Below are 12,677 nucleotides of genomic sequence, written 5' to 3'. Positions count from 1 at the left end.
ATGAATGTGGCTGCAGGTGGGGAGCAGATTAGATGACCTGTTGGCAGTGGGAATGGACAGAAGTGGATGCATTTAGGAGACATTTTGGGGGTAAGAATGGCGTAGGTGATATGAATGATCCTTTCTAAAATGCAATTTTGTTTGGAGGTAAATATGTTTCTCACTGTCTGTGGTTGGAAACATTCACCTTTTCTTTTCAGTATACCAGGGGACTTCTTATTAAGAAGAACCCTGTTGTTGAAATTCTTGGGTTTTTAATTCCCAAACCCTCCTCTTTTCTTTTCTCCAAAAAAAAATTGTAAAGTTTATTTATTTTTTAAATATTTATTTGTTTTATTTCTGAGAGAGAGAGAGAGAGAGAGAGCGTAAGTGGGGGAGGGCAGAGAGAGAGGGAGACACAGAATCTGAAACAGGCTCCAGGCTCTGAGCTGTCAGCACAGAGCCTGACATGGGGCTCCAACTCACCATGACCTGAGCTGAAGTCAGACGCTTAAACAACTGAGCCGCTCAGGCGCCCCTATTTAATTATTTTTGAGAGAGAGAGCATGAGCAAGGGAGGAGCAGAGAAAGGGAGAGAGACAATCCCAAGCAGGCCCGCACTGTCAGCACAGAGCCCAATGTGGGGCTCAAACTCACGAACTGTGAGATCATGACCTGAGCTGAAACCAAGAGTTGGATGCTTCACTAACTGAGCCACCCAGGCGCCCCTTTTTAAAAAAAAAAAATTTGTTTTAAGTTTGTTTATTTTCGAGAGAGAAAAAAGAGAGAGAGAGAGAACATGAGCAAAGGAGGGGCAGAGAGAGGGAGAGAAACAGAATCTCAGTCCCTCCTCTTAATGTTTGATAAGTTTGGTTTCTTAGTCCTTGGAGTTTCTTGACTTGAGCCCAGCCTGCCCTGGGCTCTGGATCAAGCACTAAGATAATGAGTGAATATTGCCCCAGTCCCTCAGTACAGATTGAAATGATTTCTTGATTAGTTATTAAATTGTTACTCTTGTAAAGGAACTGTTTAAAAATAAACTGGGGGATTTGTTTCCTTTTCACTTAAAGGCAACGTTTAATATATAGAGCCTCTGCCAGTCTGAACTGGATGAGAACTGTTTATACCCAGGCTCATTCAAAATGCTTGGGATATTTCTAAAGGTTCAGTCTTGGCAGCAGCAGCTGAGAATGTAGAGATAAATAAAAAAAGTCACAAGACACGGCTGATGGGGTTTGTCTGTTCATTCACACCCATGACTCACTAGGCTTTTGAAGACACTGAATTTTGAAGGACAACCTAGCAGACGGTGGCTGTTTAAATTGTTGGAACTCCAGTCTTGATGCAATTCAGTTAACTGTGAAATGGACTTAGCCTCGTGAATTGAGATGTGGACAGAAAATGCTCATAGATATATAAACATCTGAATAGCACATAAAATTTGATTTTTAGAAAAAATGATTTGAAGAAAATCATTTAAATATTTGCTTAAAAATAGCATATTTTCCAGTTTTTCTACGGACACTGTGTTACTTGTATGATTAAGAAATAATTTTAGGGGCACCCGGGTGACTCAGGCAGTTAAGGATCCGACTCAATTTCAGCTCAGGTCATGATCTCATGGTTCGTGGGTTTGAGCCCCGTATTGGGGCACACTGTCAGTGCAGAGCCTGCTTGGGATTCTGTCTCTGTCTCTGTCTCTGTCTCTCTCTCTCTCTCTCTCTCTCTCTGCCCCTCCCCAGCTCACACACCCTGTCTCTCTCTCTCTCAAAATAAATTAATAAACATGAAAAAAAATTTTATTGAGAGGTGCCTGGCTGATTCAGTCAGGAAGACATGCAACTCTTGATCTCGGGATTGTGAGTTGGGTGTGGAGATTACTTAAAAATAAAATCTGAAAGAAAGAAAAAGAAAGGAAAAGATAAGAAAAGAAAAGAAAAAAGAAAAGAAGAAAAGAAAAGAAAAGAAAGGAAAAGAAAAGAAAAGATGGAAAGAAAAGGAAGGAAGGAAGGAAGGAAGAATTTTATTGAGCACCTACTGACCTACTGTGTGCCGGGCAATGAATCATCTCATTTCATCCTTCATGCCACCAAGAGGAAGGTCTCACTATCTCTGAGGGAGCTGAGGCTTCAAAGGAGTTAGGAGACTTGCTCAAGGTCACCCAGTTGGTAAATGATGGTAAGATTTTGCTTCCAGAAGGTATGCTCTGAGCAACTAAGCTCTGTTCCAATGGCCCTGTCACTGATTTTGCCTTGGTGGCTCCCTTCCCCCTTGGGGGCCTCAGCTTTCTTCACTTATAAAAAAATGAGTCTTTTATTAAATGTCTCCCTTTCCAGAAACCAAGATCCTTTCCAGGGTCAGAATTTGATAATCCCCATGTTTCTGTCTCAATATAACCAATGTTGTCACTTTTAGCACCAAATGTTCCCATTTAAAATACCGCCTTCAAGGAGACTTCACTGAGTTTACTTTAGTAACACTGTTTAGAAGTCAGCAATATGCCTTAATTATTGCACATTCAAGACTGTCAGATTCTCCCCGATGCCTTATGGCTTCCAGGGCTCAACTTTCCTTAAAATAATGCAGGCCAACATCTGACTCTCAAGAAAGGGAGATTATCAGACTACTGACATTTACCCCTCGAATGTCAACACTTATTTCTTATTAGAAAAAAAACCTTCCATCATTTGTTCCTCCACTGGGGGTACATGGAGCTATTTTTTATTGATTTTTCCACACATTTTCTGTGTTCTTCCAATTTTCCATAATGGCTATGTTTTTTTGTAATGGAAAAATAATATCATCTTTTTAAACATTTATTCATTTTTGAGAGACAGAGACAGAGCACCAGTGGGGGAGGGGCAGAGAGAAAGGGAGACACAGAATCCAAAGCAAGCTCCAGGCTCCGAGCTGTCAGCACAGAGCCCGACGCAGGGCTCGAACCCATGAGCCCTGAGATCATGACCCGAGCTGAAGTCGGACACTTAACTGACTGAGCCACCCAGGAGCCCCCCAAAATAATCTCATTTTAAAATTCAGTCCAGGAGTGCCTGGGTGGCTCAGTCAGTTAAGTGTCCAACTCTTGATTTCGCTCAGGTCATAATCACATGGTTCACGAGATTGAGCCCCACGTCACCAAAATAAAATTCACTCCAGTAAGACACAAGAGAAATAAAGTCTTGGTAATATATATTATACATGCCTTGCCTTCCTAATTGGAAAGTATGGGGCATGACTTTAAGCTCCATCGGATGATTCTGGGTGGGGATCAGGGATCTCATTTCTTACTTTTTAGTGCTATGACTTGATGGTTTAGACCATGGGTTTTGAACTCAGATAGACCAGGCTTAGAATCTTGGCATGGCCAGTTACTCAGCTCTGTGATCTTGGGTAGCTTAGTGTCTCTAAGCCTTGGTTTCCTCATCAGTAAAAGGGAAATAATGATCGCATCTACTTCCCAGAGTGGCTGGGTGGATTGAATGAGATGATAAATGAACATAATGTCTAGCATTCAGTTAATGCAAGTTTCTTGATTAATTATGTGATATTGTTAATATTCTCTTGCAAGTGTATGGGGCCCTTAGGGCCTGCTGAGGCACCTAAGACTTCTGGCCCTGGATCTGAATTAAAAGGTCCTCAGAGACCTATTTTCCTATTTTAATTTAATTTAATTTAATTTAATTTAATTTAATTTAATTTAATTTGTTGTTGAGGTGAAACTTACATGCAGTAGGATACACTGGTCCTAAGTGAAATTCTTTAAATTTTTTTTAATGTTTATTTATTTTTGAGAGAGACCACAAGCAGGGGAGGGGCGGGGCATAGAGAGCGGAGACACACAATCTGAAGCAGGCTCCAGGCTCTGAGTTGTCAGCACAGAGCCCGACACAGAGCTTGAACTCACAAGTATTGAAATCATGACTTGAGCCGAAGTCAGACGCTTAACCAACTGAGCCACCCAGGCACCCCTGGTCCTAACCAAATTTCGACATATGTATGTCCCACATAACCACTACCCAGATCAAGTTAAGAACATGCCCGAGCACCCCCAAATCCCAAGGCAAACTCTATTTTGACTCCTAAAACCATAAAATAGTTTTGCTTATTCTCAAACTTTGTATAAATGGAAAACACAGTATGAACTTCTTTATGCCTGGCTTCTTTTGCTGAACATTATGTCTGGAAGATTCAGCCAGATTGTTGAGGTGTAATAGTGGTTTGATTTTTCACTGATGCATAGTATTCTTTCATATGAATATGATTACAATTTCTATATCCATTTGCTTTACTGATGAACACTTGGGTTGTGTCCAGTTTTGGGCTATTATGAAGAATGCCACTTTTAGGAACATCCCTGTATGTGTTTTCTGGCTTTAAATATTCACTTCAGTTGGCAGACTGTCCAGGAGTGGAGTTGATGGGTCCGAGAGTATATATAATATTTAATTTTAGAGGATACTGCCAAATCATTTTCTAAAGTGGTTGCACCATTTTCCCATTCACACTCATGAAACAGGAGTGTTCCACTTCCTTGCATCCTTGCTAACACTTGGTATGGTGAATCTCTTTCATTTTAACCGTGCTGGTGACTGTGCATTAGCTCTCTCATCATGCCTTTAATTTCCGTGATGACTAATGATGTTGCACACTTTTTAATGTAATTATCAGCCATTGGGACACACCACTGCGTTCCTAAACTCAGTTATACTCTTGGGATATCTGATAGCTCAATTTGCCAGAATGAGGCTTAAAGAATGAACGAGCACACATTGTTCTGAGAGAGGTTGCAGAGGCTCTCCTATGACTGAATCAACAGAGTTTCTGAACATCTACACTGGCTTCTGCTTACTTTCAAGTTCTTAACTCTCTTTGATAGCGAGCTTGCAAGAGAAATACCTTGCAGATGAGTGAGATGGTATGAATTAAAAAAAAAATTTTTTTTTTACATTTTATTTATTTTAGATAGACACAGAGAGACAGAGCACAAGTGGGGGAGGGGCAGAGAGAGAGGGAGACAGAATCCGAAGCAGGCTCCAGGCTCTGAGCTGTCAGCACAGAGCCTGACGAGGGGCTCGAACTCACAAACTGCGAGATCATGACCTGAGCCGAAGTTGGACACTCAACTGACGAGCCACCCAGGAGCCCCTTATGAATTTTTTTAAATGCTAAGTGAACTCTCTAGCAGCATTTTAGCTTATATTTCTACAGTCCACGTAGGGGAAAAGAAGTCACATTAGTTGAGTATCCACTACATACGTGTCAATCCTTGCACCTGGCACTTTAAATACATTATATCCTTTATTTTTTAAATTTTTAAAAAATATTTTATTTTTAAGTAATCTCTATACCCATTGTGGGGCTTGAACTCACAACCCGGAGATCAAGAGTCACACTGACTGAGCCAGCCAGGTGTCCGTACATTAATAAGGACTTTGTGAGGTTGAGATGATTATACTTTCAGTTCAAATGAGCAAATTAGGCTGGAGGTGGAGGTCACCCAGCTCTTAAATGGCAGAGCCAGGATTTGAAGACCGGGTCTGCTTGACTTCAAAGTCTACCCTTCTACATTCAAGCAAACTGAAGGGGAAGCATTATTTTTCTAGCATTTCTCCAGTCAGAAACTTCCTAGTGCCCATTTCATTAATATTTTTGGAATGGTCACCTCTATGAGGGCAACTTCACCTTCAGGTGGATCTCTCAGGGTCTCCCAGTGCCGGGTCTAGCCCTACTGGGGAGGGTTGCACCTCCCGGACTCCTGCAGCTAACTTCCTGTTGGCCATTTGACCCCAATTTTTTCCTTCCTACCTTTCCCAATCTTTTAGCTCTGATTGCACTAATATTATATAGGCATTCATTCTCTTGATAGTCCTTCTTATTCTTCTGTCTGTTTTTTTTTTTTTTCAATGTTTATTTATTTTTGAGAGAGAGAGAGACAGAGTGCGAGCAGGATAGGGGCAAACAGAGAGGGAGACACAGAATCCAAAGCAGGCTCCAGGCTCTGAGCTGTTAGCACAGAGCCCGACGCAAGGCTCGAACTCACAAACCGAGAGATCATGACCTGAGCTGAAGTCAGAAGCCTAACTGACTGAGCCACCTGGGCGCCCCTGTCTGGTATATTTTCTTATAATTCTTCTAGAAAGAAAGGTTTTCCCAATTGGATAGCAATACATGTGTATTGTAGACATTTGGGAAAACAAAAATTCACCCATTTCCTCTTAATCATTTTACGTGTAGTTGTTTTTTTGTTTTTAAACATAGTCAAGATGCTGGGCCATAACTTAGTTGTGGTAATGGACATGATTGGATTTTGTAAAAGGCAGTCACATTTAAGGATGTACTGTGGAAGGCCTCAATCAGGAACAGATGTAAAACAAGAGTCATTTGTTCTTCCAAAATACTTTTTTACTGAAAGATAGGAGGGAAAAAGGGGGCAGAGATGGTGAATGAAGAACCTGGTTTCCACCTTACCTTTAGAAACATCATCGTGGTCGACTTCCAGCACCAACAGACAGAGCTTTAGTGTTCCCCTTGGAGACATTGTTAGCTTTTGGTATTGAGCAATTTCAAATTTGCCTCATCAAAATTTATAGCAAATGTGCCCCACTGTATTTTCCCCTTGAGGTTTCTACCTGTTCCTTCAAACATTGCAAAAGCATCACATTTTTAACAGTTTTGTATGTTTTACCAAGTTTATAAATTATCAGATACCAGGGAGCCTGGGTGGCTCAGTTTTTTATTTTTTATTTATTTTAAATTTTTTTTTATTTTTTAAAATTTACATCCAAATTAGTTAGCATATAGTGCAACAGTGATTTCACTGTTGTGACCCTTACCCACTTAGCCCACACCCCCTCCCATAACCCTCAGTTTGTTCTCCATATTTATGAGTCTCTTCTGTTTTGTCCCCCTCCCTGTTTTTATATTATTTTTGTTTCCCTTCCCTTATGTTCATTTGTTTTGTCTCGTAAAGTCCTCATATGAGTGAAATCAAATGATTTTTGTCTTTCTCTGACTAATTTCACTTAGCATAATTCCCTCCAGTTCCATCCACGTAGTTGCAAATGGCAAGATTTCATTCTTTTTGATTGCCGAGTAATACTCCGTTGTATATATATACCACATCTTCTTTATCCATTCATCCATCAGTGGACATTTGGGCTCTTTCCGTACTTAGGCTATTGTTGATAGTGCTGCTATAAACATGGGGGTGCATGTGTCCCTTGGAAATAGCACACCTGTATCCCATGGATAAATACCTACTAGTGCAATTGCTGGGTTGTAGGGTAGTTCTATTTTTAGTTTTTTGAGGAACCTCCATACTGTTTTCCAGAGTGGCTGCACCAGCTTGCATTCCCAGAGCGCACACCTCTTGATTTCAGCTCAGGTCATGATCTCATGGTACGATCGAGCCTTGCATCTGCACTGACAGTAGGGAGCCTGCTTAGGATTCTCTCTCTCTCCCTCTCTCTCTCTGCCCCTCCCCTGCTCTCTCTGTCTCTAAAAATAAATAAATAAAACTTAAAAAGAAATCAGATACTGAATCATTCCCCGATTGTTGGGCCTTTGGGATTGTTCCCAAACCGTTTTTGTGGTAAATGATGTGGTAGTGAACACCATTCTCTGCATACTTCGTTGTGGTATCTTTTACAGAAATCTTCATCTCCCACGAGAGAGACCATGACCCTGCAGGGGTTGAGAGCATGCATGTAAGAGCCAGACAGCCATGGTGTGACCACGGACAAACTATAACCTGTGTGCGCCCCTATCTCCTTGTCTGTCAGACTGGGCAAAATCACAACACTCACCTCCCCATCGCTTCCTGTGTGTGAAGGGCCCAGTCTGTGCCACAGAAGTGTTTGCTTTTATTATTTACCTGGAATCCTAGAAACTGGGTGCTCATTGGATAACAAATTAAACCTTAAGGTTTCTTAAGTATATTGGTGACTTGAGATTGTGAACCAGCCTCCTCTTTGTAACTCAACATGCAGTACTGTTTTGAGTCCATAACTGTATGATGGATGAACATATCATTGAAGCAACTTCTCTCTGCAGTGTGTGCACATCTCTTGGTTCTTACAAGCTCCTGTTTATTTTTCTGTTTCCCCCTCTTGACCGTGAGCTCCTTGAGATCAAAGAGCATGCCCTGAAAATAATAACAGGTAGTACTCACTGGGTGCCTAACTCCGGATCAGACTCAGTGCTCAGCACTCTGCAGGCCTTGTCTTGTTTGTTCCTCCCAGCACCGTCTCACACCTGGGCCCCCAGGAGACAGGCACCGCGTGCTGGCTGAGTGATGCAGTACTCTTTCCCAAACTTGTCACATCAAAAGGATCACTCAAGGCACAGGGATGGGGGATGCTGATTCCCAGGCCTGGCTCTTGAAGATCTGATTCTAAAGGTCTGGAGTAGCCCAGGGATCTGCCCCAGATGATCCTTTATGCTGAGGCCACATCCCGACTACCCCGTGGTCCCGAATTTCCTACGTCTCGAGCCTTGGGCAGCTTCTCCCAACTGTCTGGAGTTCTCAGCCTTGTCACTAAATGGAACAAGAAAGAAGGATGGTGACCAAGAGGAGTAAATCATAAGCAACTCTCATTAGTATGCAGGGCCTTTCTTGTCACACTGCCTTTAATTGAAGCTGAAGGGCTGGCGCATCTCTCTGGGATTTTCCACTCTCTAGCCCTTCCGGAACTGGCTGCACACCAGCCTGCTAAGGGGGACAAGGACGGTGCAGGGGTGTGGAGGCATCTGTCCATTGGTGTTGGAGGCCAACCATGATGATGTCTCTGAAACTAAAATGGAAGCCAGGTTCCTTTATTTAGTCATCACTACCTGCTTTTCCCCTGCTGCTCCTCCCTACCTCCCTCCTTTTACCTACCTGTGGTCCCACCTGTGCAAGGCTCTGTCCTGCCAAGATGAGGAGGAAAACCACTAAGGGGGAGACTTCAATCTGTTTCTTAATTTTTAGCAAAGTAATCCTTGTACATTGTTCCCACGGTTAAAAAGATATACAGTAGTCCCCCCCACCTTATCCGTGGCTTTGGGCATCCACTGGAGCTCTTGGAATGTGTTCCCCAAGGACACGGCGGGGGGACTGCTGTACAGGATGAACAGAAGGACGGAATGAGCATCATCTTTGTGGCACCCTCTGCTATGGCAATAACTTTGAACTCTGGGCTGTTTCTCTGGACGATTATGATTTTAGATACGATAGATATGGTTTTTGACATTATCTACTGATTTCCTGCTACGACAGATGGGGGTTAGCTCACTTACACCCCATCTATACCCTCCCCAAATAGTTAAGTTGTTCTTTTCTGTTCCTTTACGAGTTTACTTTGTAATTTCAAGTAATATACTACCATCTTTATTTCTTTTTACTTGTTTTTGGGTATACAAACAATACAATGGGGGGTGTACAAACAATAGTGACTATAGAGTACATATATACCTATGAAGCAGACACTCATGTAAGTACCGTCCCAGTTAAGAAAATAGAATACTGTCAACACCTTTAAAGCTCCTCCCCACCCAGTGAAGCCGCTCACCCTAACTTTTATGCTCATTGTTCCCTTGCCTTTCTTTAGAGTTCTTCTTATCTTTATAGGCACTCCTCAGTATTTAGATTTGCTGTAAATAGAATCACACTACATGTATCACACTGTGCCTTATACCCTTCCTTCAACATCGATAAGCTATTCCAAGCCGACAGGTGTAACTGTGGTTTATTCATGTTCATTGCCGTACACTCACCGTTCACGTAGACCACTGTTTATTTATCCAGTCAGCTGTTGATGGACATTTGGGTTGTTTGCAGCTTTCTGCTATCATGAACATCTTTATTCAGTCACTCAGAACATGTGTGCAAGGGTTTCTCCAGGCAGTGGATCTAGGAGCAGAATCCCTGCATTGCAGGGAACGTGCATACTCAGTTTTACTTGATAATGCCACTTTCCTGATGTGGTTGCACTAATGGACAGTCCCCACCTCCAGAGACTCTGACCTGATTGGCTAGGGCAGGGCTGGGCATTGACAATATTCAAAGCTCCCCAGGTGGTTCCATCATGAGGCTCCATGTCCACCTTTGTTTCCATTCCATCAACTCTAGAAAGTATTTTTTTGATTCTTCAGTTTGGAGGAGTGGTCCTAGCATCCCTTTCTGCTCTCTACTCTGAAGATTTTTGTGTAATAATCTGAAAGAGCTAACACGGCTTTTTCCCAGGCAAAGTCAAAGTGTGGGCTGGCTAAGAGAGGTTATCAAGGCATGGACAGGAATTCGTTAAGATACTGGGACAAAAGTAGGGGCAGCTGGGTGGCTCATTTGGTTGAGTGTCTGCCTTCGGCCCAGGTCATGATCTCCCAGTTCTTGCGTTCAAGCCCTGCGTCAGGCTTGCTGCTATCAGCACAGAGCCTACTTCGAATCCCCTGTCTCTTTCCCTCTCTGCCCCTCTCCTGTTCATGCTCTTTCAAAAAAAAAAAAAAAAAACTTGAAAAAGAAGAAAAGATACTGCTGGGGCACCTGGGTGTCCCAGTTGGTTAAGTATCCACCTCTTCATTAAACTCACGGTTTGTGAGTTCGAGGCCCACATCAGGCTCTGTGTTTACAGTGCAGACCCTGCTTGGGGTTCTCTCTCTCCCTTTGCCTCTCTCTCTCTCTCTCAAAATAAATAAATAAACTTAAAAAAAAAAAAAGATACTGGGACAAAGGTGAGCAGATGAATTCTAACTTCAGGCAGGTCTGAGAAACTACAGAAAATCCAAGGGCTGGGAATTCTTCACAGAAGCCAATCCTTCCTTCTCTGTGTGGCTATTAGTAGCCTCTAGCATCTGTCAGTTATAGGCTAGAGAAGTCATTTAACCTGCTTAAATTTTGAGACAAAGAGGGGAATTCTTGATTCTTCTAAACTGCTGTCAGGATCTTTATGGTCATGTTTTTTTAAAGGCATTCCAACCGCAGTTTGGGTTTCTCAACCCTGGCGAACAGTAGCAACATATGGGAGCTTTGAATAAATACTGGTGCCTCAGACCAACTACATCAGAATGTCTGGGGTGAGACCCAGGCACTCAGAGGCTTCTGAAGGGGCCCGGGGATGATTCTTAGACATAGTCAGGGTAGAGAACCACCAACAGTGGTTCAAACTTTAATTTGTATCCATCAGCATACCTGGGAGCTTGTTAAAAACCTAGATTGCTGGGCTTCACTGTTTTGATTCTATAGGTCTGGGATGGAGCTGTCGGCTTGTATTTCTAACAGGTTGCCAGTGTTGCAAACGTTGCTAGTCCCCCCCAATCACACCTAGAGTACCATCTTGCTCCTGAGGTTTCCCTGTATACCTACTTGTAGAGACCCAGATCAGCGATGTACTGTGCCTGGTCAGGCTGGTAGCTTAAAATCAACTATGGAAATCAGCAAATACTACAAGTCAGGACTCTGCCATCCCCACTCAGTTGCTAAACATTCACATCTGGATCACATCATGGATCAGCAGGATACTGGGAGAGCACCTTCAGGGGTGTAGAGCATCCTTGGCTATGCAGGATCATTGTCATCAGTAGGGTCTAGATGCACATGGGGTGTTCATGGTGGTTACCCATAGATCTTCCATATATATAGAACAAAAAAGATGTACACATTGAAAACATTTCTTTGAATTTTCCAGGGACCACAGGTTCCAAGTATTAAAAATACTTTTTCTGGTTCGAGTTATTAATACGATCATTAATAGTTCACAAAGCCAAATAAATACATTATAATTCTTGGTAGTTATTAAGCATAGAAAGGAGACTCCGTTGGACAAATTGCCTCCTTGTTTGACACCTGGGGATTTTGTACACACTAGGCAATGCCAGGACGGGGAGAGGTAGGAGAGGGGGTTGGTATAAATCCCACAACTGCAAGTCCATGGTGGGAAGCTGCAGATTTAGAGGTTGACTTTCTTTGAATAAACCATGACCAAGTACCCTTAGAAAGTCTTTGTGTAGCTCCAGCTTGAAGACTGCTGGGCTAGCCTGGGCTGATGAAAGCGTTCGCCCCACTTCCAACAGGAAGTAACTGTGTTGCACGTGATGGTGTCCACACCTCACTCCATGCGTGGGCCTGGCTGGATCAAAACATCCGCCTTACGTGGTAACAAGCCCCAACACCCTTTCTGCTAGGACACTGCTCTCTACATGTAACCAGAGCCCACGACCTTGTTCAGAAGAACCTTCAGGCACTAATGTCCAGGACAAGCACTTGGACATTTAGAAGCAAAGACTTATTAAAAATGAGAGGGTCTTTCTGAAAGGATTCCATCTCCTTCCCCACCCCACCCCCAACCCCCAGGGGACTGAGTTTCCCTATTTTTCCAGGGGAGGGGCTTGTCCCACCTACTGGGACAAGTAGTGCCATCCTGTGTTCTGTGAACTTTCCTGTTTGGCCAATGCAGGAAATCCCCCATATCACATTCTTTTCCAGACCGTGAAAAGATTCTTTTCTGACCTTGTATTCACCCCAGTGTAATCCTGAGTTTTTAATTTTGGGCGAGTGGGGGGAGCAAGGTGAGTGGTGACAGATTGGGCTGAGTCAAGAGCCTGGAATCTGTCATCATCTTCAGTAAAACTTCCTTTCTTCAGTTCCCCTGACCTGCAAAGCACCCTTTTGACCTTCTGCTGAACTAAATTAAGAATGGCTGTGATGGACTTTGAAGGTATTACAC

General features: G+C 42.9%; 1 protein-coding gene across 4 annotated transcripts in view; it reads left to right on the top strand.

Moving 5' to 3' along the window:
• Positions 1 to 12,677, top strand: part of IQCK (IQ motif containing K) — a 127,136-nt gene that overhangs the window by 111,462 nt on the left and 2,997 nt on the right. The gene's annotated exons all lie outside the window — the stretch shown is intronic.

The sequence above is a fragment of the Leopardus geoffroyi genome, chromosome E3 (genome assembly GCF_018350155.1).
Source record: "Leopardus geoffroyi isolate Oge1 chromosome E3, O.geoffroyi_Oge1_pat1.0, whole genome shotgun sequence".
NCBI classification, from domain to species: domain Eukaryota; kingdom Metazoa; phylum Chordata; class Mammalia; order Carnivora; family Felidae; genus Leopardus; species Leopardus geoffroyi.
Note: the sequence above shows the minus strand (reverse complement) of the source record. Positions and strands in the feature narration are given on the sequence as shown.